The sequence below is a fragment of the Mustela lutreola genome, chromosome 18, assembly GCF_030435805.1.
Source record: "Mustela lutreola isolate mMusLut2 chromosome 18, mMusLut2.pri, whole genome shotgun sequence".
NCBI lineage: Eukaryota > Metazoa > Chordata > Mammalia > Carnivora > Mustelidae > Mustela > Mustela lutreola.
The window spans coordinates 16,460,441-16,487,344 of record NC_081307.1 but is presented as its reverse complement, the minus strand read 5'-3'; the positions used below and the strand labels follow the sequence as shown (position 1 = coordinate 16,487,344).

The 26,904-nt window shown below is 37.0% G+C and overlaps 1 long non-coding RNA gene across 1 annotated transcript in view; it reads left to right on the top strand.

Annotated features, from left to right (window-relative positions):
- Window positions 1-426: 426 nt before the first annotated feature.
- The window catches only part of LOC131820381 (uncharacterized), a 242,762-nt gene continuing 216,284 nt past the window's right edge, over window positions 427-26,904 (top strand). Inside the window, exons 1-3 of the long non-coding RNA XR_009349615.1 lie at window positions 427-529; window positions 2,798-2,972; window positions 18,556-18,620. This is a non-coding gene — a long non-coding RNA (uncharacterized LOC131820381). The remainder of the gene's footprint in view (window positions 530-2,797; window positions 2,973-18,555; window positions 18,621-26,904) is intronic.

Here is a 26,904-nt window from a genome sequence, read left to right as displayed (position 1 = left end):
TTTAGTTTTCACTATTTTTAAAAGAAAAGGCATTGTATTTATGAGGTTTACATAAAGTCTAAAGCACTCCTATATAAAATTGTCTGAGGCAAAACAACTGTACTAGAAACATAGGCATCTCCTTTCCCAGGTGCATTTATACTCTAAACTCCTTGAGGGCCAGGATTCCATTTAAGCTTCCTCTTCAAAAGGACCTAGGACTGTGCATTGTCCTAGAAGATGTCCAGAAAGAATGTGTTTGTTGAATTGATCTCTGTAAGGAATCTCATCTGTAGATTTACATTTTCGTTTGTTCTGTTAGATCAGTGAGTGCCTCTTTTTCAAGTGCTTTCATAGCCAAGCAATTGATCACATATACCCAGTGGCCTCTTCTGGCAATATGTAAATCACAGACTGATCTCATGTTTACTGTTGTCTGCAGTGATTTCAAAACATCGAGGAAAACATGCAGAGTCACCAAGATAATACAGAATTACACCATTAGAAAAGAGAAAATGTTTCCTTGTTTTTGTTTTCCTGTTTTTCTGGGGTAAGGATTTTATCATTTTCGGTTCATAAAGTATTTAAGTTGCCCTAACACCTGTATTTAAACAGTGGCAATATACATGCATATAGATATGCATATATTATACTTGCTATTGGCAAAACAGCTAGTTAAAATATGAAAGTGCAATCAATAATGTATGTTGCATACCTGTTTCTTTTGCACAGTTTGTTATCTTTTAGGTCGTGTTTTGGATTTATTTATTTACCCTTTTGCATTCAGGGTTGGTCACTAAAGCACTTTTAGCTTTAACTCAGTGAGACAGAATTAATGCTACAAAAGTTAAGGATGCAAATATTTCCTGAAGTATTATCCGCTGGGAATATGCTTTGCTTTATGTCTGCAAGAACAGGCTTATAATAATGTGAATATTTAATCTTAATTATATGTGATCCTTAGAAAACATATGCGCAGTTCACAATTTTATAGAGACTGTACAAATCTCAAAGGACCATGTGATGAAATAACAAACACAATACCCTCCAAAAAGATTCTGAAAATTAGCATTTAAAATAAAAGTCATGCCCAAGCCAGGAGATGACTAGCTAAAGGAGCAGTTAATATTTCACGTGGTTGCACACACAGCATAACTTCCACAGTCTACCAAAAAAACAAAACAAAACAAAAAAAACCCACATGTTGAATTTTACATTATCTATCAATTAAAAAATTAGTGGGTTAAGCCTCTGGCTCAGGTCAGCCCTGCATCAGTCTCTGCTCAGCAGGGGGCCTGCTTTTTCCCCCTCCACCCCCCCCCCCCCGCCTCTCTGCCTACTTGTGATCTCTCTCTCTTGTCAAATAAATAAATAAAATCTTAAAAAAAAAAGCACAATTATTAGTGTTGTTCTCACATAGATAAATATTTTCTAATAAAAGGATTTATATCTATCTCTAGGTCATAGGGATCTTTAGAGTTTCTAGTGGGCTATTGTATGAGAGCTCAGAGACAAATACTACTAGTTCAGAGACCGTCACCTTTGTAACTAACCCCCTGACTTCCTCCACCTGAGGGGGATGGCCTGGGAAGGCAAGAATGAAACCAAGATCCTAGAGAAGTGGGAGAATGCCTATGACTGGGTCTTTGATTCCTTGCCCCATTTAAGGCCTTGTTGTCATCTTAATAATCAGTTATCTCCCTATCCTCTCCAGCTTTCTTTTTCCACTGGTTTTTATTCTCAATTTCAAACATGTATACAGTTAAGGTTTTTATTTACTGGAGCATTTGCTTCATTAAGTGGTTCTCCTGTTTTTTGCAAATCTGTTTAAAATGTTTCTTAAACTTCTCTACTCTGATCTATAACCAACATTGACCTTTGCATTCCTACATTGGCTGTCCTATTTGGAGTTTTGGTCAAATCCTGACATGTTTGGATTATAAAATAAATTTGCTTTTATTGACATGACTGTTAACAGCAAGTCTTACTGTTTACAGACTTTTAAAGGCAATGACCGCTTCCCTCAGTTTGCTGCTTTGCTTGTATTTGTCTGTAAACAAAATTTATCAAAATATCCTAGGTGTTACTCCTTATTGAAGATAATGAGGACACACAAGGGAAAATGCTAGAGAAACAGATTTATCTGAGGACAAATGAGCAAGTGCCAGATCATGCGTTAATTGAGGCATTGCCATGAAAAGAAATATAAAGAGATAAATCTCAGTTTTATATTTTTCAATAGTTTTTGTCATCCAAAATTGTTAGTGTTTTCTGCATATAAGTAAGCATGGATTTGTTTTAAACACTGCTGATATCACAAAGCTTTGGGTTCTGTCAACTGTTTTCACTGTTCTTCCCTAGAGGGAAGTAGTACCTAACAGCCCTGATAATTGTCCTTGTATTGATAGAACTACAAATTGTTAACTTCCACTGAGGTCAGTTGGATACTTGGGACAGGGATTCCCACCCATTTTCATTAATCAAAATTCACAGGTTCATCAAACAGAGCTGGAATGTATCTTGGAGGTCACTTTTGTCTTTTGCAGATGGATATATAGGAATAAAAATTTCTTCCATCTATTGCACATAAGATTTAAGGATTTATTTCATGAGTTCCTCCCACCTGGCCAAAAGTTTATTAATGTGCCTGACCAAAAAACTGAAAAAGAAAAAGAAAAACATAAAGAACCTTCGTAATTAAAAGATGTTGTCTGGAGTACCATAAGAACAATAATCTGAAACATTTTTAGTTGCATTTAGTATTTATTTTTGAGACTCATAAATGTTTATGTTTTGCTGTTTTCATTTCTTGTCCCAGGATAACATGAAAAAAAGAGAAAAAAAGAAAAAGAATAAAAGTGGAGGCTTCTAACAAGTAGATTCTTCTCAAATGTTCTTCCAACATTTTGAGATGGACATATCCCAAATGTTGATGATTATGAGGATATTAGCACACCATTCACTTAAAACAAATAGTCTATCCTTGTATGAAGGTGGGTGTCTACACTCCAACTGTAGCACTCAGTGGTTAATGTGGGATTGCTTTTGTGTTCTAAGTGGGATGGTCACCAATCTGGTGTTAGAATTTTGGACGTAAGTGGATGAATAGAACATTCTAGCAAATTGGCTTTAATATTTGCCACCACATTTAAACCTGTTACTAAGAGCCATTAAACTTGAAAATATTTCAAAACTCACCGCAAGGCAAACCTTTTGCAAACTACCATGTTGAATAAAGAGCTCTGCAGTTTGTACCATCTTTTAGTTATCTTGTATGCAAGTCAAAGTTTCTTGTAGAGCTACTAAGTTAGATTCCATATTTTTTATTTTATTTTTTTAATTTTTAATTTTTTGTGTTTTTTATTTTTTATTATTTCTATTTTTTTTTAAAGATTTTATTTATTTATTTGACAGACAGAGATCACAAGTAGGCAGAGAGGCAGACAGCGAGAGAGGAGGAAGCAGGCTCCCTGCTGAGCAGAGCACCCAATATGGGGTTTGATCCCAGGACCCTGGGATCACGACCTGAGCTGAAGGCAGAGGCGTTAACCAACTGAGCCACCCAGGTGCCCCAGATCTCATATTTTTTAAAAGGAGGATTATTTAAAAAAAAGAGCATTAAGAAGTTCTTAAAGAAAACACCCCATTACATAATGATACAAGACACATCTAGGATGTTAGAATTTTCTTTTCTTGTTACATCCTGTTAGTCTTCTGGCAACAAAACTGTCAAAGGCCATGGTCTTAACTCAAGGCCATGACCACTCTTGTCCTTCTGTCCTGTTCATCAAGAAAGAGCTCGCTTTAGTACTGACCAAAAAGAGGGGGAGAAGGAAAAGAAAAACAGCTGAAAATAACTAGTTCCACGGTATTAAATGACTCGTGACCTCATCATCAAAAAAGGCTATTTTACCTATCTCATTGCAATGATAGGAAAACACTCGCTTCATGAAAACACTTCCCTTCACAGGCTTGTTTGTTGCAGGCTGTGAACCAATGGTTAGTCCTGTGTGTGGGCCTGACAGCTGATGCCGGCCATGGCCCAGGTCATAATGACGCTCTGGAACTATCATCTATGATGCGTACAGTCCAGCTCTGGAGAGAATTTATTACTGGAGAGAATCTAGAGAGATATTTAATCTTCAGGCAGAAAAAAAATAGAGTTCATTCTGCTAGATTGTTCTTCTGACGGCTGGAATAATTATTTTTGACCCAGCTTTAGAGCTGCTGTGTTATTTTAAGCAGTCATACCGATAACTATTTTATAATTTGCCGGGTTTGGTATTTTATTGGTGCATAATAACTGTCCTCATTTATTAAGTTTATCACTGCTCCACAGAGGCATGAATACATTTCAATTAGATTTGTATAAAATGCTGAATCGCGAATTCTTTTCAAATAGGATGAAACGGTCTATCATCTTAGTTCAACCCACTCAGATAATTTGATCCATTTGACTTAATACACATGTAAAACAAATTGCTTCAGTAAATTTGCATATAAAATAGCACCAGTCCTAAAGGCTCTAATATAAACAATTAGTTCCGTGTTTTTATCTCACAGAAACACTGGTTTCCCACACAACTAAAAACAACCTTGTAAAGTTTATATTTCAAAATTATGTTAGGGAGGAAGTGGTACATGACACAAACAGTCCTCCTTTTCTGCTTTGCTGTTCAACAATGAAAAGTTCCCTAGACCATTTTGAATATATTTTAAAGGTACATATATGCACTTATTAAAATCAGGAGCATTAAATGAAGTTGCTGTAATTCTGTGTTTAACTCATTGTTCAAATTGAGCAAAAACTCCCCTGGAAATACCTTTTACTCTTGGAAAGATAGGCTTATCTTAATATGCAGGTCTGCACAAACTACATGTAAAAACCAAAAGAGTTCATGCACTTTATTGAAAGAAACGTATTAAAATTTGTTCTTGATAAACCTAGAAAGTCACAAAGTCTGAATATTTATTTTTAAAACCTATGTTGGTATTTTTAATAAAACGTGTGCAGAATATCCGAGTCATTAAACAAAGATCATGTTCTATTCTTTAAGTATACCAATACAAAACCCTAGATCTTTGAAGTTGATTACATATAGGAGACACAGTGGAAATTTGTTACATTAATTTCATCATTAATTTTTCTAACCTGGAATATGGTATGGCCTCTTGTGTGGCATGATTTTTTTTTAAATCAGCATTTACATGACTGTGGACAGCTATGACATGATTTAGAAATTAGTATTAGGGAATCTTTTATTTTTTTTAAAGATTTTTATTTATTTATTTGACAGAGAGAGAGATCACAAGTTGGCAGAGAGGCAGGCAGAGAGAGAGGAGGAAGCAGGCTCCCTGCTGAGCAGAGAGCTGGATGTGGGGCTCGATCCCAAGACCCTGGGACCATGACCTGAGCCAAAGGCAGAGGCTTTAACCCACTGAGCCACCCAGGCGCCCGGGAATCTTTTTAATAGGTAATATTTCCCCTAAGAACACTTTCTTATTCTCCACAAGTCTCAGGGCAACAAAGTCACATAGTCCGTAGTCAATAAATATTTACTGGTATACTTATGGAATCCAATCAGGCATTGGTATTATAGAGATGATACCAAAACAATTTGGGAGGATTCAAACATTTTTTAGATGTCAGCCATGATCGATCAAACAAAACAGTGTTAGGATCTTACTTTTCATTTCACATATTTGGATTAAAAAATATTTGGGGTTTTACTCTGCTAGTGTGTGTGTGTTTATGTAGCACAGGGAGATAATTTGAAACATATAAACATTTGTACAATAGCTATAGGATGATATTTATTTCTCTTCTCCCTTGACTGAATCTAGCATCATAATAGTTTATACATCTGTTGTCGTGTATATCAGCTCCAAGATGCTTTGTGTACTGTTCAGAAATAGCATTGACATTTTTTGGAAATTATTTCCTATGCAAATATTGCTTTGAAATATAAAGCTCGAATGAATGAATTAATCAGGCTTTTTAGTTGTGAGACATTAAGCAAATAAACTGATATTACTTGTGTGATACATGGGCATCAGACAAAATAACTATGTAATCAGTTTATTTAAAAATCTCAAGAAATCTCTATCTTAAACACTTAATCACATTTTGCAGAAGCTAAGTCTTACAAGTTATATATACATGTGTTTTTATTGTGGTAAGAACACCTAACAAGCGATCGGCTCTCAACAATTTTTTAAGTGCACAGTACAGTATTATCAACTATGGGCACAATATCCTACAGCGACTGTCTCTAGAACTTAGCTATCAGCAGTGATTAACTTGAAGGTACTTTTCAAAATTACGTGTTTAAGAAAATGTTCTAGCTTATTTGGCCAGGGAAATTTTTGTTTGTTTTGTTAATTTTTTTAATTGTTGCTTTCTATTCTCAGGATAAATTTGCTCCTTATTGAATCATTTTTCTTTTTGTTTGAAAACAGCAAGTAGTGTGTCTACCCACTGGATACACTCTGATGAGGCATATGATTTTTGGACCTAGGCATTTTACAAACCTTTTAGTACTAACTTCCTGCAACACACACCTGTTTTGAGAGTAAAAACCCCTAGCTGGCAAATTATCCATCTTATCATCTGCTTTCATCAAACCTAATGAAACTGAAGAGTTGTTGTTAAAAATACTTATTAAAATTTTCCAGCTCCCAAGTTTATCTTTCACGGAGCTTGAATCACTAAAACATTTTCTTGGCAAAAACCAGATCTGAGCCAGGTAGAATTTGATGACATCTTTGTGGCTGTGCAGAATTAAACCATGAATTCCTCCATCCCCCAGGTTTAACCAGTTTTGCAGAATGGCAAAAGAATTACAATAATCTAAAATAAATAACGTTTAAGTTCGCCTTGAATGCTTTGTCAAACATGGAGAGCTAGGTATGCATAAAGTTGTTCTGTACTTCTCTTACTAGGTAGTAGGATTTAATATGTTTTTGATAAAATGCAGTGTTCAGCAGGAGTGCAATTAGCAAACTGGTGGGGGTGATCGTGAAAGTGGTTATTTTAACTGGCAATACTTGCGACTTCAGATAAAAAACACTTAAGCTTTTTCCACACCAAATGTTTTTGTTTGCTAAATTAAACTAAAAACTCAAGATGGTAGTCACTGATTGATCCCTTGCTAGATTCTTATATGTCATTTGGAACACAACTTTAAGAGAAGTTTAAACGTTTCTGAAAGATAACAGTTGACAGTGATTTTCACACTCTTTAACTCATTTGATTCCCTTTCCCCCAAGGTAACACGTAGTTAAAGAACATTTAATATAGAAAGTGAGATAAAAAATAATTTACATTGGGGCGCCTGGGTGGCTTAGTCAGTTAAAGTCTCTGCCTTCAGCTCAGATCATGATCCCAGGGTCCTGGGATCGAGCTGTGCATCCAGCTCCCTGCTCAGCGGGAAACCTGCCTCTCCCTCTCCCTCTGCTCTTTTACCTGCTTGTGTTCACTCCCATTCTCTCTCTCTCTCAAATAAATAAATATTTTTAAAAAATTAAATTATTTTGCACTACCTGTGTGACCAAATTTATAGATTCCCTTGGGTTTACACATGGTCTGGCAGGCAATGGACATATGTCAGGACATAGATTAATTCCAGAAAGAACCAAGTGAGACTTTGGGTAAAACTTTGATTTACCAACCCAACAACATTTTCCAAACTGTGTTTCAATAAACACGCGGGCATTTCCTTGTCCAAATAAGTATGGAGAACATTGGGCTAAGTAAAGTTAAACAAACTTCTTTGCAGGACTTTTCAGAGCCTTTAATATGTGGGTAGAAATGGCAGATCTCTAAGGATGGCTTACAGTGTGCATCTGGTGGTACTGTCCTCAATTGTCTTTTTAGATGGTAGTTTCTTTCCTAACCACTTGGCTATGCAGGCTTTCTTTTGGGTCAAGTTTTCCAGAGGGTAGCCTTCCAATAGGCTGACTTCTAATTCTTAGCCACTGGCTTGCCTGTCTAAGTTTGCCAGTCTGCAGAGACCTTTTTTTTTTTTTTTTTTTCCCTTTTTTCTGCATAATGGCTGCACAGTGGCCCATTTGTAATTGGTAACTTTTAACCTAATTTAATTTTACTCCTGCTAATTCTCCTATATGGCTACTGTTCTTTGCAACTTCTCTTATCACTAAACTGTACAAAAAGAGGACCCCTACATCTTGTAAGAAATCAGTGCTGAAATGTGCTGACAATGATAGAATACACTTGATTGACATTTCTAAAAATTATACTGTCTTAATTTCTGTAGCAGAACATCATGAGAATTAGCATACCTAGAACAAATTGTTCAATGATAGAGTGAGGGAACTATAATCAGACGTGTCAACAACTTGTGTCTATTTCTAAGCAAAATGAATATTTTAGGAATAAACAAATATAATCGATCTAGGGTCATGGGAATGAGGGTCCTTCTGCTTTAAGTCACAATGGCGCTAAGAGCCAGTATTTTCCAGACTTGAGGAAAAACAAACAGAAAGACTCTAAAAGGGACTGATGTTGAAGAAATTGGGGAGGTAGATTAAAAAAAAAAAAGAATATTTAGTCTTTTCATTATTAATTTTGAATATGATTATATTGATGTCGCCTAAAACATCCAAGGCATATGTCTTTAACATCCATCAGTGAAGGAAAGCTTCCTGAAGCTTGCTAAATACTCCTTTACATTTGCCTATAATTCTTTTTTTTTTTTTTAAGATTTTATTTATTTGACAGGCAGAGATCACAAGTAGGCAGAGAGGCAGACAGGGAGTGGGGGAGCAGGCCCCTGCTGAGCAGAGAGCTTAATGCGGTGCTGGATCCCAGGACCCTGAGATCATGACCTGAGCTGAAGGCAGAGGCTTAACCCACTGAGCCACTCAGACTCCCCTTGTCTATAATTCTTAATAGATTCATTTGTAGGCTCTTGATTTTTTAGTATGAATATCTGCAGCACTGACACATTCAAGAGATGTGCTAATATTGGACCCTGACCTTGATGCTCATGTTCATTGCTTATTGGAATTATTAGTGTAAATTGAATACTTAAGGGGAAAAAAAAAGTTTCTTATAGTGCTTTTCTAGAATTCCATTTTTTCCTCTTAGCCAAGTTCCACTTGAGAAATTAGTCTCCTCTTGCCTATGATTTCCAGTACATCTGCAATAGAACACTACTAAATGTAAAATAAGTGTATTTTCCCCTATTTATGGGTGCATTTTTGCATCACCTCCTGATTACAACCAGTAGACTATCCACACCCTAAAATACACATGACTCTGCTTCAACTACCCAAATAGTAAGAAGAACTTTTCCAAGATTTCTAATGATGAAGTAATGTACTCAAGTAAACAGCAGTCCTCTGTTTAAAGTCATGAGTCCAAATCTTTATTATTGTCCTGTTATGATACAGCAGAAGGATACTTTTGCTGTCTTAAAGAGCAGTAGCTCTACTAAGACAGAAATTAAATTAAGTCTTGCAGTAATTAAATTAAATTACTTCTTAGCTGTGATTAAATAAGTTAATATAACCTGGCTCCGGAACTTAGAGAAAGAATCCATTTACCGTCTATCTCAAAGTCTAAATTAGATGTAACCAATCAGAATGCAGGTTAGAAGTACGTTCTTGACATCCATGTGTGGGACACGAGCGGTCAGCCAACCACACTGTGGTGTGCTCACACTGACTTCCCCCCTAGAATCTGATGGCAGCCTGTTGTGACCAGTATCTGTTGTCTTCTCTAGAGCGTGAATATCATTGTTTCCAGGGTGGCCTTCATGTATGCTTTGATGAATTTTCTTTGTTTTGACTCTAATAGCAGTGTGCGTTTGAGCTTCCTTTTTTTTCCCTTTTTTTGTTAAAAACAAAATAACTTTGTTTTGTTTATCCTTAACTTTTTAAAATGCAGTCTGCTGTTGTTGCTATTCAATAGAACTAATAAAATGAGCAGCAATGGGAAATTTTCTGATGGATGCTATCTAAATGATTACTATTATTGAATGCCTTAAAATTTATGTTATACGAGAATGGCATGCTATCAAACTCTTTTGCTATTTTTAGAGTATATGGATAGATAAGCTCAAAAAAGAAAGTTATTTTTTCTTTGTAACTTATAATAAAATAAAACCAGATTGTTTTGGCAGTTTTACTGTCTATTCATTTTTTTCCCTATGTTGTCTAAAAACAAGATGAAACAGAACAAAAAAAAAAAAAACCTTCTCATCTCCGCATATTAAAGATTTATCTTTATAGGGTTTTGGAATAGTTATTCTTTATGAATCTTCCAAAATTTATTGTTTATATATTATTTTTGACAGAGGGGAATTTATTACTATTTTGCTAACATACTTCTTTAATAATATCTATCCTCAAACTTATCACCAGGTTACTTTTTTAACAATAGCAACAAAAAGCAGACAAAAACTATTATCAAACTAAACTTCGTTTTGCTAATCACATTTTAGTTGGTGACTTTATAGTTGTCTAAAGTATTCATTGAGTATAATTTGTAGCGTTGCCATAGGTATACAGTAGGATTAACCAGTTTACAAGAAGATTTGAAACCATCTGAGGATAACGTTTTTACCAAATCACAAATGCTGCAAATTAATTTCTGTGAGGCAGAGAAGCAATAAAAAGAATAAATGCCTCTTGTGTAGGTTATCAACAAAGCTTGTTGTCTCCATGTGGAGAACATATATCCACTACTTCTCATTCAGTTCAAAGCATTCCATCTCTCTTCCACTATTGCAGTCCCTCTGCTCTGGTCTCCCTAATGTGACTCTTTGCTGCCCCAATTCTATCAGACACAGAAATGAGATCCTGTCACAGCCTGGGAAAACCCTCCGTTGATTTCCCTTTACACTTATAATAAATCCAAAATCCAAGTGTGCCCCACAGTTGAGCCTGAACATACACTGCATGACAGGGCACTTCCTTTTTTCCCTGACTCATCTCACATCACCCTCCCCATTCTCCACCCTGGGGCTCATCTGGCCTTCTCTTCTCAGATGTGCTGAGGTTCTTCCTTCTTTGTCCAGCCTCAAGCTATTTTCTCTGGACAGAGCTCTCTTTATCCCTCCGAATTTTCTGTGACTCACTCTTTTTTGTCATTTTGTCTCAACTCAGTGTGATCATTTGGGGGCTTTTCCTAGCCACTCACCCTAAAAAATACCCATTGCACTCTCTCCCCATCATTCCCTATCTCATCACTTGTTTGTATTTTCCTTGTACCATCTGTCATTATGCTCTCTGAATTATTCAGAGTGCTGATGTTTATTTGCTCTATGTCTATATGTATGCAATGGATTTCAGTAATCTTTTACAATCTTGTTTCCTCAATGTTTAGACCAAAGTCTTGTACCAGGATGAATTTGTTAGACTGAATCACGGTGACACAATAGATTACTCCTTTTCCCTTTAACCCGCTTAAGAATACTCTACAGTTTCTTTTCACTGTTTTTCTATTTTACCATTTTTCAGTCTTTGTTAGTTGCTTCTCTTTTCTCTAGCTTTTCATGTTTGAATGTGCCCAGGTTTAGAAGATGATCTTCCTCTTTTCAACTTACACTCTTTCCTTTGGTGAACTCGTCCAGTCCCATGGCTTCATAGACCATTCGTGGTGGCTGAATCCTGGCTTCTTAAAGATGGCTAATCTTAATTCTCAAAATATTTAAATGCATTGCCTTCCTTGGCTAATAGGATTTTGCTGATGTGATTAAATTAATGGTCTTGAGATGGGAAGAGTATCTTGGTTTATCCGTATGAGCCCAGTGTAATTGTAAGTATCCTTATGAGAGGAAGGCAAGAGAGTCACAGGCAGAAGCTGATGGAAGCACAGCAGAGGAGGCTAGAGTAAAGCACTTTGCAGATGGAAGAGAGGGCCATGACCTGGAACAGACAAAGAAACAGATTTTGCTGGAGCCTCCAGGTCGACCACCTTACTGACATTTTGATCTTAGCCCCATAAGACTCAATTTAGATTTTTGACCTCTAGAACTGTAAGAAACAAACTTATGTTGACTTGAGCTACAAAGTTTATGGTAAAAGTTTGTGTTATATGTTGAGCTCAAATCACACTCGGTCATATAGATTCATGTGTTTAACAGTCTGTGCAACTTCTTCACTCAGGTTTCTGAGAGAATCTTCAAACTTTCAATAAAACTCACCATACCCACCTTATTGGTCTTCAATAACACCTTCCCTTCCTTGCCCCTAGCATACCCAATTCCCCTTATTTGACTGCTTTCCCATTTTTCCTATAATATTTATCAATATGTCCCAAATTAAACTTCTGATCTTTCTCCCCAAACCTGTTCCGTATGAGTTTAACTCATCTCAGTTCATTGCAAATCCACTCTTCTGTTTCCTCAAGCCAAAACAATGGACTCCTTCTCTTTCTTTTCCCTTCCACATCCATTTCTTTAAAGGAAATTGTATATTTTTCTACTTTCCAAATATATCTAGGGACCATAGATTCCTTAGTCCCTCATATTACAGCCCTGATTTGCCATTCTCCTGGTTTGCCTCAATTATTTCAAAAGCTTCTTAGTTTTCCAATGCTTCCAGTCTTGCCTCTCCTAAAGTTTCAACACAAAAGCCACAGTTATCCTTAAAAAATGCAGCACAAACCATGTCATTCCTCAGCTTAAACTCTCCTTAATTGTTCCTTAAACAGTCACATTCCCTCTGTAGGGGTTTTGCACTGGCTGTTGCCTCTGTTTACAATTCTTTCTCTCTTCATATCCTTGTGGAGAATCTTCTAGTTATTGTGTGTGTGTGCATGTCTGTGTTTCAAATAAGCCCACCCCACCACATTATTCAACTTCAATCACACCATCCCTTCCTTGCCCCCAGCATTCCCAATTCCCTTTATTTGACTTATTTCCCATTTTTCCCTATAATAGTTATCACCTTTAAACAATGTATTAGTATGCATTATTATTCATTTTTTCCCCTGAAAATCAAATAAGGTGATCAATAAATATTTGTGAATGAATGAGTCCTACTTCTTTTCTTTCTGATGAGTTATGTTTTATTATAAATTTACTATAAAAATGATTTATCTTACAGCCATGATTCTGTCTTTATGAGACTGACGCGCTACCTACTGCGCTAAAGAGGCACTTACGATTCTGTCTTTAATAACACACGCATGTACAGCTCTAAAGTCTTTTCCATATTTTTTCAGAAAGAATTTTTAAGTGATGTCAACAAAATATCTGAGTAAGATATTCTCTTCATGTAACCTCTCCCCCCAACAAAAATGAATTGACATCTATCTGTGAACAAAGTGCTTTTGTGAGAGGTTTGGGATCCAGAGAGGATATTGTGAAACCATAGGGCAATTCAGGACTGAGGAGAGCCATTTTGAGAAGACAGATTTATACCATGGTCCAGGTGACAAAAATGGAAACAGCTCCTTATGCCTGGGGACTCAGCCATAGCCTTGCTTGGCTTTGGGTCTGTTACCAGCACTTCCACGAAGTGATGTAAACAGGGTGGGTCTAAGGACTCAGAGGGGGTCCCACGGGATAAGCCAAGAGGATCCTTGGCTATATGCAGGATAGAAATCAAATGAGAGACGGGAGGGAATAAGATAAGAATTTATTGAAGATATAGAAAGAGTGCAGAAATAAGATAGAGTATCAGGGAGCCTCAGAAAGGAAAAGGAGAGTCTCATCTTTGTTCAGGGTCTGGGTATTTTAGTGAGGATTGTGGTCTGATGCACATGTCCTCTCAGGCATCCAAGAACTGATCAGAACAAGGGCAGGGGTCCATGTGTCTTCCATGTCACTTATGGCTTAGATCCAGAGGATCTTGGCATTGAGATGTCTAGTACCAGTAGCCTGGAATACACACGTAATGACTTTGTCCGGTCACTCTTAACTGATCCTTCCTGAGATGTCACCTGTTGTACTGCAAGACTCTGAAGAAATCATGAAATCCTTGTCCCTTTCAAGGAGGACATACATTATTTGTACTATGAGGCATATGTAAAGCAGGCTGCAGGTACTAGCAAGAACAGAAGCAAGAAAAGGAGCAAAAAAGCAGATTTTTATGGAGTCCTTCTTCAGTTTCCCTGTCTCACAAGGGCTCTATAATTTGGCTTGAACAATATCACAGCTGCGGTCTCCTGACAGACCTGCCAGCCCAGGAACCCAGTGAAAGACACTCCTGTCTGTACCCCGAGATCATGAAAGGGCCCTACAGGTTTTATGCTCTTTTGGTATAGTCTTCCCTGCACTGGGATCAGGCAGGAATTTCACATCTATGTCTCAGGAGACATTGGAAAGACTCTGCTCAGCTCCAGCTTTTCCAGTCATGGTGAGGGATCAGTCCAATCCTCCTAGGAATCTGGTAGGAGTTACACCAGTGGAGCATCTGGTAACAGGGCACTAGCTGAGGACCCAGTTGTGGGCCTTGAAGTGACACTTGTCCCACTGTTACCCTACAGAACAAGTTACTGAAGGGCAGGCCCATTGACCCAGGGACAGGACCCCTTCTGCCTGAGCTCTTGGTAACAAGCCTACTGACTGTGGTCCCCAGTGCAGATCTAGCAGCAGCCTTATAGCTGGTTCCAAACCAGCTAAACAGTAATCAAAACCTTTAAACAAAGTAAAGCCTAGAATCATATGGTTTTACTGGTGAATTCCACCAAACATTTAAAGAAGAATGAATGCAAATACTTCTCAAAGTCTTCCAAAAACTTGAAGATAAAGGAGTGCTCTCAACTCTTTATGAAGCCAGCATTACATTGATTCCAAAGCCATACAGAGACATATATTCATCTGATGAACATAGCTACAAAAATTCCCAATAAGACTCTAGCAAAGGAAATTCAACACCACATCCAAAGAATCATGCACGTGATGAAATGGGACTTTTTTTCTGGAATGAAAGGAAGATCAACATGTACAACCAAGAAATGTGATAACACCATATTAATGGAATGAAGGATAAAAATCATATGATCCTCCCAGTAGACTCAGAAAAGGTGTTTGACAGCTTTTTATATACCTATACTTTTTATATACCTCAACCAAATAAAGGCCATGTATGACAAACCCACAACTAACATCATTCTCAAAAGCTAAAAGCTTTTTCTCTAAAATCAAGATTAAGACAAGGATGCTTACTGCTTGTATTTAACATAAAATCTCATCCAGAGCGTTAGGCAAGGAAAACAAGTAAGAAAAATCCAAATCAGAAAGGAAGAAGTAAAATTGTCTCTGTTCACATATGACATGATCTTATATATAGAAAACCTTAAATATTCCACCAAAATGCTGTTAGAACTAATAAATGAGTTCAGTGGATACAAATCAACATACAAAAATCAGTTGCATTTTTATATATTAACAGTGAGATACCTAAAAAAGAAATGAAGGAAACAGTGTCATTTACAATTATATCAAAAAGAATAAAACATTTATGAATAAATTTAACCAGAGGACTGATAGATCTATACAATGAAAACTGTAAGACATAGATAAAAAAAAATTGAAGAAGAAATCAATTAATGGAATATATCCTGTATTTGTGGATTAGAAGAGTTAATATTGCTAAAATGTCTGTACTACCCAAAGCCATCTATAGATTCAGTACATTCCCTATTACAATTTCAATGGCTTTTTCACAGAACAGGAAAAACCCTTAAATCTATGTGGAACTACAAAAGACCCCAATTATCCCAACCAATCTTAAGAAAGAACAAAACTAGAGGGATCACACTTTTTGATTTCACACTACTCAGCAATGCTACAGTAACCAAAACAGTATTATATTAACATAAACACAGACACACGGACCAAAGGGATAGAATTAAAAAGCCAGAAATAAACCCACGTGTATATGTCCTAATATTTGATAAGGAAGCCAAGAATGCTCCATGGAGAAAGGATAACCTCTTTGATAAGTGATGTTGGGTCAACAGTGTTCACATGCAAGAAGGACGGACCCTGTCTGACACGATTTATAAAAATAAACTCAAAACAGGGGCGCCTGGGTGGATCAGTCAGTTGAGCATCTGACTCTTGGTTTTAGTTCAGGTCATGATCTCATGGGTTGTGAGATGGAGCCCCATGTTGGGCTTCCTGCTCAGTGGGCAATCTGCTTGAGGATTCTCTCCCTCTGCCCCTCCCCTTATTTGTGCCCTTTCTCTGTCTCTGTCAAATAAATAAAAATAAATCTTAAAAAAAAAAAAACCCTCTAAACAGATTGAAGACTTAAACATACGACCTGATAACATAAAACTCCTAGAAGAAAACAGAGAAAAAGCTCCTTGGCACTGTCTGGTGTGTGTATGTGTATTTTGCATATGACACCAAAAGCGTGAACAACAAAAGGAAAAATAAATGAGTGGGACTAGATTACCTAAAAAGCTTCTGCACAGCAAAAGAAACAATCAACAGTATAAATAGGCATCCTATAAAATGGGAGAAAATATTTGCAAACTGTATATCAAACAGTAAGTTAATATCCAAAATATAAGTAACTCATACAGCTCAATACAAAAAAAAAACCAATTTAAAAATGGGCAGATGACATGAATAGACATTTTCCAAAAAAAGTTATGCAAGTGACCAACAGATATGTGAAAAAGTGTTCAACACCACTGAGCATCAGGGAAATGCAATTCAAAACTACAGTTTTTAGTATTGCTATTATCAGAATACAAGAGATAAAAGTGTTGGTCAGAATATGGAGAAAAGGGAACACTCATGCACTGTTTGTAAGAATATAGAGTGGTGCAGCCACCATGAAAAAGAGTATGGAGATTCTTCCAAAATTTAAAAATAGAACTACCATATGATCCAGTAGTCCTACTTCTTTGTTATATCTGATGGAATAAAATCTCTACCTGGAAGAGATATCTGTACCCCCATGTTCATTTCAGCATTATTCACAGTAGCCAAGACAGGCAAACAACCTAAGCGTCCAAGTGTCCACTGAAAGAAGAGTGAAAAAGAAGTTGTCTCATATGGAATATCAGTAAACCTTAAAAAAGAAGGAAACCCTGCCATTTGCTGCAACATGGTTGCATCTTGAATGTATGATGCTAAGTGAAATAAGGTAGAGAAAGACAAATACTGTGTGATCTCAATATATGCAGAAACTTAAAAAAAAAAATGCCAAACTCGGAAACAGAGAACAAAATGGTTGTTGTCAGGGGCCAGTGGAGTGGGGAATCTATGTTTGTCGAAGGATACCAATATCCAGTTATAATATGAATACATTCTAGGTATCTAACGTATGGCATGGTGACTTTAACTGTATTGTATACTTGAATTTGCTAGGAAAGTAGATCTTAAATATTTTCCCCAGAAAATAAAAAAGAATTGTAATTCTGTCAGGTGATGGATGTGTTAACTAATTTTCTTGTAGTAATCGTTTCACAACATATACATGTATCAACTCATGTTGTACACCTTAAGCATATACCATGTTAAGTGTCAGTTACATATCAATAAATCTAGACAAAAAAAGGTCAAGACAGAAATTTTTAATATCTTTTTAAATAATTTTTAAAATTTTTATAAACATATAATGTATTTATTAGCCCCAGGAATACAGGTCTGTGGATCACCAAGTTTACATACTTCACAGCACTCACCATGGCACACACCTTCCCCAATGTCCATAACCCCACCACCTTCTCCCTACTCCACTCCCCCTGGCAACCCTCGGTTTGTTTTGTGAGATTAAGAGTCTCTTATGGTTTGTCTCCCTCCCCATTCCATCTTGTTTCATTTTTCTTTTCCTACCCACCAAACCCCTCACATTGTATCTCTACTCCTCATGTCAGGGAGATCATATGATAGTTGTCTTTCTCCAATTGACTTATTTCACTAAGCATAATATCCTTTAGTTCCATCCACGTTGTCGCAAATGGCAAGATTTCATTTCTTTTGATAAGCCAGAAATTCTGAAAATGTGTTAAGAAAATGGACATTATGTCTAGAATGAAATGTTTCTTATGGGTGCATTGACATCTGAAAAAAAGGGCAGACTTTGGAAATAGGAACACAATTCCAATATGAATTCCTCTTCTATTTATGAAAAAACTGCCTCCCAAAATATTTAGTCCCAAAATATTTAGTCATTATAAATAAATCTATGTCATAATCATGTCAGAACTCATTTACCAGGCTTTCTCATGGTCAAAGAGGTCATTAATCAAAATGTTTGATTTCTATAGTGTTCTTGTGCTGAATCCAGTTGGCCTTACAATCTTGTCTTTTCCTATTTCTTTACCCTTAATTGCTTTTAAGAAATGAAACGACCCTCACTCTGGGTCTGTGGAGTTGGAATTCAGGACTTGAGCTTTAACATTAAATTCTGTCACTGTAACTTCCCTGTGAGCCATTCTACTTAACATTAGCGCCAAGAGCTCTGGTGCAGTGAACTGCCAAATCTCTGAAAAATCTCTACATGTACTCTGAGTTTTTCTGTTTAGAAAATTTTTAGTTCATTAGTGAACAAAAGTGAAAAGTATATTAATAAAAGGCAAATAAAACTTTTAATATCCCATAATCCTCTATCTTTAGTAAGTGTGTAAAATTTTTGTTACAGGGCCTGGATCTTGTGTGCTCGTTCTGGGAAGTCATAGCACATAGCTGCCTGGAATGCTTCCTCAGGTATGAGACCCTTTGGCTTCAGGACTTCTTTTGCATTGTACTGTTCAATTTAAAGTGAAATCATGACTCAAGGTTTATGACTAAATGACACTTAGAAATGAATTAGTATGTTATTGAACATTACATCATTGAATGTATGTATCAGTGTTCATGGATAGGAAGTGTAAATGGCTGTACATATGACGTGAAGATTTGTTGCCACTTGTCATTTGTGCAATGTTCGTATTTTCAGGAAACAAAATCTTGTTAGTATGTATTGATACCTGTTATCTATACCAGTGAATTTGAAATACCAGTCTATAAATTCTGACATTTCTAATGATGTCATCTGCTCTAAGGGGTGTATAACCTGAATTTTCATTATATTCTAAAGTGATTTACCACTATTTCATCTTCAACAACTGTATGAAAAGTCAAATAATTCTAGTTAAAATTCAGCATTGACTTTAGACCTACTGAAGAGAAGATTATCAGAGAGTCTAAGAAATGGGGAGCAACCCAATGTCTAGCTTTCCTTGCTGTCACAATGAATTCCTGTTCAAATGCAGTTTTGAATAGCTTTTCACCAAAAAATTTTTGAAAATTGATATTATAGAAAGATGAGGCATACGAGATATGCTCTGTTTCTGCTTTCTTCTTTTTACATTCCTTTCAGAAAATGATTTTGGTAAAGAAAAACAATAAGGTAAAGGAAACTGGCACTTAGTATACTCTCAGGATGAAAGCATCCCAGTAATACAGGATACTCTGATTATAACTCAGGGGAATGACAGTATCTCTTTAGGATGAGGATAATTCACTATCATATTCACTGATATGTACTATATAGGTTGTACGTACATCATTTCCTGAAATAACACATTTTATTTCCCAATTTTCATCTTGTCTAGATACTTTTAAGCCAGTGCCATTATATGTGTGAGAGCCAAAGTTTTCCATAGTAATCCACGTGCTCTCAAAATCAGGTTGATTTCAGTAGTTTATATAATAGAGGCAGGAATAGGGAGTCCCAGGTTCCAAAACTTGTGAGAAAGACCAAACAGCTACTACTCCAGTGTGGGATAGCCATGTGTTATATCTAAGTCAAAACTTTAAAACTCACTAGTCCTTTGACTTAAGACAAATTACTTAACATTTAGAAGTAGAGACATCTTTAGTTGTTGAGTTGAGCTTCTTTGAAAAAAGGGTTGTTATTTAAGATCTAAATAAGGTAATTAGATATTTAAGTAAGAAATACACATAAGATAGCCAACACATAACAAGAGTGCAGTAGAGGTTAGTTTCCCAGACTGCCCTATTACCCCTCTGTGTTTATTTGCAGTAACCATATGGGAGGCTAAACATATTGGTTTAGGAGACTAGGCTATGGAGTGGGTTTGACAAAAACACACCAAAATAGAAGCAAACGGGGTGTAAATCTCGACTCAGACAATAGTTTTGTCTCTTTAGTCAATTAGTTCTTCTTAGGCACAGCTTCTTTGTCAAAAAAATAGTGATAGGAATAGTGGACACTATTCCTCTAGCAAAGCTGGTTTACTGACATGTTCCAGTGAAGAGAGAACGCAGACCAAAGGGAGCTATGGAGCACACCAGGAAGAGAAGAGGAGAAAGAAGTATAGGATTCTGGCTTATGCCAACTGATTTTGGCGAGGGCTCAAAGAAGAAAACTTTGCTTTGGATTGGATGCTTTGGGGAAGGGGTTATTCTGTGATTCATATCTTAATAATTCTTACCTGCAGGACAGAAGGCCTGGGGGAGGCTAATGCTATAATCAGTAAAGAGGCAGCAGCTACTCAGTGTAGTGAGGCTAAGAGCATGCTTGGTTACTTGTGTGGTTTGGAAATGTTCTTGTTTTTGTCTGGGTTCAGGCTTGATTATGGAGTGGTGATATTTTGTGCTGATCTATCTTGGCCGGTGGTTCTCTGTGAAATGGTTTACATTCATCAGGAGAACATCAAGGCCTAGCTCATGGTACTAGGCCAGCCACCAGCTTCCTGGGTCTGCTTTCTCTTTCTCGATATGAAAAACCAGTGTGTTTTAATTAAAAAGAAAATCTGCTTTAATAGTGTAAGATAGTTTCTGTTACCTCAGAGTCTGTATTGTTACTCTCGTCATGTGCCCCAAATGTTTTTTGGCAAGACAGTCCTATTTTATGTTATGTTTACACTTGATTTCACCTTAGGGAACTACAGTCATATTTCCTGCATCTTATAAGAAGCATTCAAGTAGGATGATGCCATCTACTATATCTATATCTATATATAATATTATTATATAATATGATGTATTAGTTATCTGGTTCCTGGTTTCTAGCCCAACTTAGAAGAAGCTGAAAAGACAATAATAGTGGTCTTATAGTACTTTCAAATTCTGAATTTAAATACTCTTGTACTAATACTAAGTATGGATAATTTCTTTTATTAGACAGTATTGAGTAGAAGTTAGGACCACGGTGTGTCTATCTAGAGATATTCTGCCGGGGTTCGATTCTTGCCTTAATCCTGTACTGACTATATAACCTTGGGGTAAATTCTTTAAAAGCACACATCTCTGTGTTTCTCCTTTACTTACACACTTCATATTTTTGACACCAGATCTGTGGGTTTTGTACATATCAAGCAATTCTCTGACACCAGCTGGGTGTCTTACAGTTTAATTCTATTCTCATACTACCCAGAGATAGAATCAGAGCCCATAGGTTAAGGGACCTGTCCCAGGAGAGTACCCCCCACCTCTATTTAAGATGCCAACTGCAAGTCCCCGGCAGTCACCCATACTTCTGGCAAACCAGTTATAAGTCAGGTTCCCATGAACCTTCCTTGGCCTCAGTAATTTGCTAGAATGGCTCACAGAACTCAGGAAAACATTTACTTACATTTGCCAGTTTGCTATAAAGCATATGATAAAAGATCTAGATGGTAGATGATGTGGGGATAAGGAGATGGGGATGGAGCTCCCATGCCGTCTCTTGCTGCACCACTAGCCGAGCACCTGCCCTTGTTCAGCAACCCAGAAACTTTTTAAACCCCATACTTAGGAGATTTTTGTGGAGGCTTCATCATTTAGGCACAATCTGCCATTAACTTAATTTCCAGTCCTCTCCTCTTGCAGTGGAAGGGGGTGGGGCTGAAAGTTCCAAGTTTTAATCATGTCTTGGTTTTCCAGGTGAATAGACCCCATCCTGATGCTTCCCAGAAGCCCACCAGAAATTGCCTCATTAGAGCAAAAGACACTCATATCACCTAAGAAATTCCAAGGGTTTTAGGAGCCCTGTGTCAGGAACTGGAATCAAGGACCAAATATTAGAACAAAGATGCTCCTAGTGCATCTTATTACTTAGGAAATTACAAGGGTTTTACAAGTTCTGTGCCACGAACTGGAGCAGAGATGAACATGTGTATATACATTTTTTATTATTTCACACTAGCAAAAGCTTTTAAGCTTCTGTGCCTCAATATCTTCAACTCTAAAGTGATTTTAAAAAATATCTGCTTCACAGAGTCATGTGAGGATTGAAGGAGTAAAACATTAAAGTGTTTAGAACAAATGCCTGGGACATAATGAACATTACTAGTAACATACAATAAATGTTAGCTAATCACATTTTATAGCCACTTCATGCAATATGGAAAGTACTTGGGATTTGCTGTATATTGATAAGACAACCGATGTTAATTGTTTGGGATGCTGTGGGAGAAACTGAATTAGATATGTGGAAATGGTTACAGTACCTGCCTTCAAGGAGCTTGCTATATAGCTGAGACAGGTATGAAGGGATAATACCTAAATAAACCTGCAAGAATTAAGTGCAAATGTCGGTTGCTAACAATAACAATTTTCATGCCTTTGAGGAAGGAAAATTAACTTCTAGTTAGACTGACAGGTGTAGTGGCATGGGTAGTAAATGAGCTGAGTCTTGGGAGATTTACTGAATTTGACTATCCAGGAAGATGACAAAATAGTACTGTAGTCAGATGGAACTTCAAGGGCAAATATATGAAGAATCAGAGAAAAAATTTCCCAACAACAATAGTGCAGCCTATAAAAGTGAAGTAGAACACATACTGAACCTAAAACAAAGCACTGAGCTCTCAGTACTTAAGTTCATTATCTTATTTAATCTTCTTTATGACCTTATAGAAAAGGTAGAATCACTATCCCCATTTAGTGAGGAAAACAAGGCTTAGACAGTTTAATGGGCTTACGGTTACTAAACTAGCAAATTCTAGGCTACAATTTAACCAAGATCTAATGGATTCTAGGTCCCTAGCTTTTAACCTCTATTTTTCTGTTTCACCTTAAATAACCTTTGTATATATTATACCAGCTAAGATCCTCTATAACTAGCCCAAATCCATGTGGAGTGGTCAGATGATGCAAGACATGTAATACAGCATCAGGAAATTTTTATGTTCTCTGAATTAAGTGGCGAGTCCATTGTTATTTGGAGCAATGAAGTCGTGTGATTTTTAAAAATATTTTAATCAATAATCCTATCTTTCTTATTTATATAAATATTCTTCAAACACTCTACCATTACATGCCCTGTTAGTTTACATAGCTAGTCTGAATTGGGTCTTACAAAGAAAAGCCTAACAAAATAAGGAAAAGATTGTAATAGAAAACATTGTCTTTCTTTTGCATTTTTAGTAAAGCCCCCCCACAAACTTAGAGTTCATATCATATATGTATATTTTCTTCATGAGGTTATGAAGCATGTTTTTCTCAGGCTTCCTTACATGTAGGACTCACATAAGGATTCATGCCACATTGCTAGGAGGTTGGAAAAAAAACAACAACAACAACTTTGAATCATAGATTTAGTGATGGCTATCAAAGACCAGTACATCAAGAATTATGCTCTTTGGCTAATCGTTCACAAAGCAATAAAAGAGACCATATTGCTTAGTTAAAAAAAAAAAAAGAGAGAGAGAGAAGATGAAGTTTATTCCAACCAATAACCCATCTGTATACAACCAACCAACTGCTCCCCTTCCATTTGCTCCTTTATAGAAATGTCTGTAATTTCCTCATCTCAGGATACATTTATACATCTGTGGAATCATTACTTTGGCTTATCTAGTATTCTTTGAAATTAAATAAACCAATGACTTAGAGAAACAGATAAAACTCAAGGGAGAACTATGGGTATAGGATAAATCGTTGGGTAAAAAACAAATTCCAGAACTAAAGGACTTTGGTCAGATGGTCGATAATTACCACTTCATTCCTAAATAATGAATTTAAATTCTCTAAACCTACATTTGTAGCTCTTTGGATTATATCATTCACCTCCTATTGGGTTCCTCCATCTTTTAATTATCTGTTAAAAAGTCACAGAAGCAAAGTTCTTTAAAAACAATAACAGTATTCTTGGGGCACCTGGGTGGCTCAGTAGGTTAAGTGCCTGCCTTCTAAGCATCTGCTCAGGGTCTTGGGATTGAGACCACATCCGGCTTCCTGCTCAGTGGGGAGCCTGCTTCTCCCTCTCTCTGCTTCTCTCCCTGCTTGTACTCTCTCTCTCTATCAGATAAATAAATAAATAAATAAATAAATAAGATCGTAAAGAAAACCAAAAAACCCCAAAGAAACCAGTATTCTTTTTTTTTTAAATTTTTTTAAATTTTTTTATAAACATATATTTTTATCCCCAGGGGCACAGGTCTGTGAATCGCCAGGTTAACACACTTCACAGCACTCACCAAAGCACATACCCTCCCCTATGTCCATAACCCCACCCCCCTTTCCCAAACCCTCTCCCCCCAGCAACCCTCAGTTTGTTTTATGAGATTAAGAGTCACTTATGTTTTGTCTCCCTCCCAATCCCATCTTGTTTCATTTATTCTTCTCCTACTCCCTTAAACCCTCATGTTGCATCTCCACTTCCTCATATCAGGGAGATCATATGATAGTTGTCTTTCTCCGATTGACTTATTTTGCTAAGCATGATACCCTCTAGTTCCATCCACGTTGTCACAAATGGCAAGGTTTCATTTCTTTTGATGGCTGCGTAGTATTCCATTATGTATATATACCACATCTTCTTTATCCATTCATCTGTTGATGGACATCTAGGTTCTTTCCATAGTTTGGCTATTGTAGACATTGCTGCTATAAACATTCGGATGCACGTGCCCTTTCGGATCACTACATTTGTATCTTTAGGGTAAAAACCCAGTAGTGCAATTGCTGAGTCATAGGGTAGTTTTAATTTCAACATTTTGAGGAACCTCCATGCTATTTTCCAGAGTGGTTGCACCAGCTTGCATTCCCACCTACAGTGTAGGAGGGTTCCCCTTTCTCCGCATCCTCACCAGCATCTGTCATTTCCTGACTTGTTAATTTTAGCCATTCTGATTGGTGTGAGGTGATATCTCATTGTGGTTTTGATTTGTATTTCCCTGATGCCGAGTGATGTGGAGCACTTTTTCATGCTCTATTACAAAGCTTTACAAAGCTGTCATCATCAAGACAGCACGGTACTGGCACTAAAACAGACACATAGATCAATGGAACAGAATAGAGAGCCCAGAAATAGACCCTCAACTCTATGGTCAACTAATCTTCAACGAAGCAGGAAAGAATGTCCAATGGAAAAAAGACAGCCTCTCCGATAAATGGTGTTGGGAAGATTGGACATCCACATGCAGAAAAATGAAACTGGACCATTTCAGAATAAATGAAACAAGATGGGATTGGGAGGGAGACAAACCATAAGTGACTCTTAATCTCATAAAACAAACTGAGGGTTGCTGGGGGGAGGGGGGTTAGGAGAAGGGGGGTGGGGTTATGGTCATTGGGGAGGGTATGTGCTATGGTGAGTGCTGTGAAGTGTGTTAACCTGGCGATTCACAGACCTGTGCCCCTGTGTATAAAAATATATGTTTATAGAAAATAAAAAATTAAAAAAAATACCATCCATTTTTTTCAAAGAAATGGAACAAATAATCCTAAAATTTATATGGAACCAGAAAAGACCTAGAAACCAATATTCTTAATCAACAGTTCTTAGCAACCCAGGGCTGACTCTGAATGTTCAAAGTTGAATTCCTTCTAAAGCCTTTGCAGCTGGAGTACAAACCTGTGTGTCACAGACCACATGTGTGGTTAGGAATTCAGTCTTCTAAATTTGATTAATATCTTTCTCATGAACTTCTTGATTTTCTTCTTTCTCAAACATTCACCTCTGTGAATGGGTTTACTAGGGTCCCCAGCAACCAGTAATAGAACAATCTGCTGGGAAGGTGTTGAGTCTTCATAACTGGAGAAGGGATTCAAGACTGTTACCATTCTTGCATGGCAAGTCTGTTACCCTCAATGGAGGGCATAGGCAGTAGACAAGACAGACCTGAGTTTGGATCACTGTTCTGTGCCTTGCCAACAGTGGGATCTTGGACAAGTTATTTAATTTTTCTGAGTTTTAATTTCCTCAATTTGAAAAAAAAACTCACCTCGTGAACTTATGTGAATAATGAATATAATCTTTTCATTGTATATGTTCAAAGTACTTTGCACAGTGCCTGGTGCGATAACACACATTTAGTGAATGTGAACTCTTCTCTTTAAAGTGGATTCAAGTATTAGTAAGTTATTCAGATAGAAGATTTTTAAGATCCTTTCCAATCGAGGTAATGTATCCTATTCTTATTTCTTAAGTTACTTCTCTGTACTTGAAATTTTGTACCCAGTTTCAGTGTGTAGGGGTTTTGCCCGCATCACCGAGCAATTCTGTAACACCATCTGGGGGGCCTGCAATTCAACTAAATTCTGACACTGTCTATCCAGAAATAGTACCAGATTTGCTAAGTTAAGAGCTCAGTTCCACAAGCTTGCTCCCACTTCAGATGCCAGTCAGACGTCTAGGTTGTAATCTGTGCTTCTGACCCATTGGCTATAAATCAGAGGTTCTTAGGACCTTCTCCTTGGGTTTGGTTAATTTGCTAGAATGGCTCACAGAACTCAAGAAACTAGTTTACTCACTAGATGACTGCTTTATGACAAAAGACATTAAAGAGTGTGAAACGATAGCCGGATGAAGAGATACACAGGATGAGGCTGGAACAAAAGAGCTTGTCTTCATGGAGTTTGGGGCATGGTAGCACGTTCAGGTTCCCCACCCTGGAAGTTCTCTGAGCCCATCCTTTTAGGTCTGTCTGTTTTTGGTTTTTGGTTTGTTTGTTTGTTTTAAGATTTTTATTTATTAGAGAGAGAGAGAGTCAAAGAGAGCATGAGCAGGGTGAGGGGTAGAGGGAGAAGCAGACTCCCCACTGAGCAGTTAGCCCAA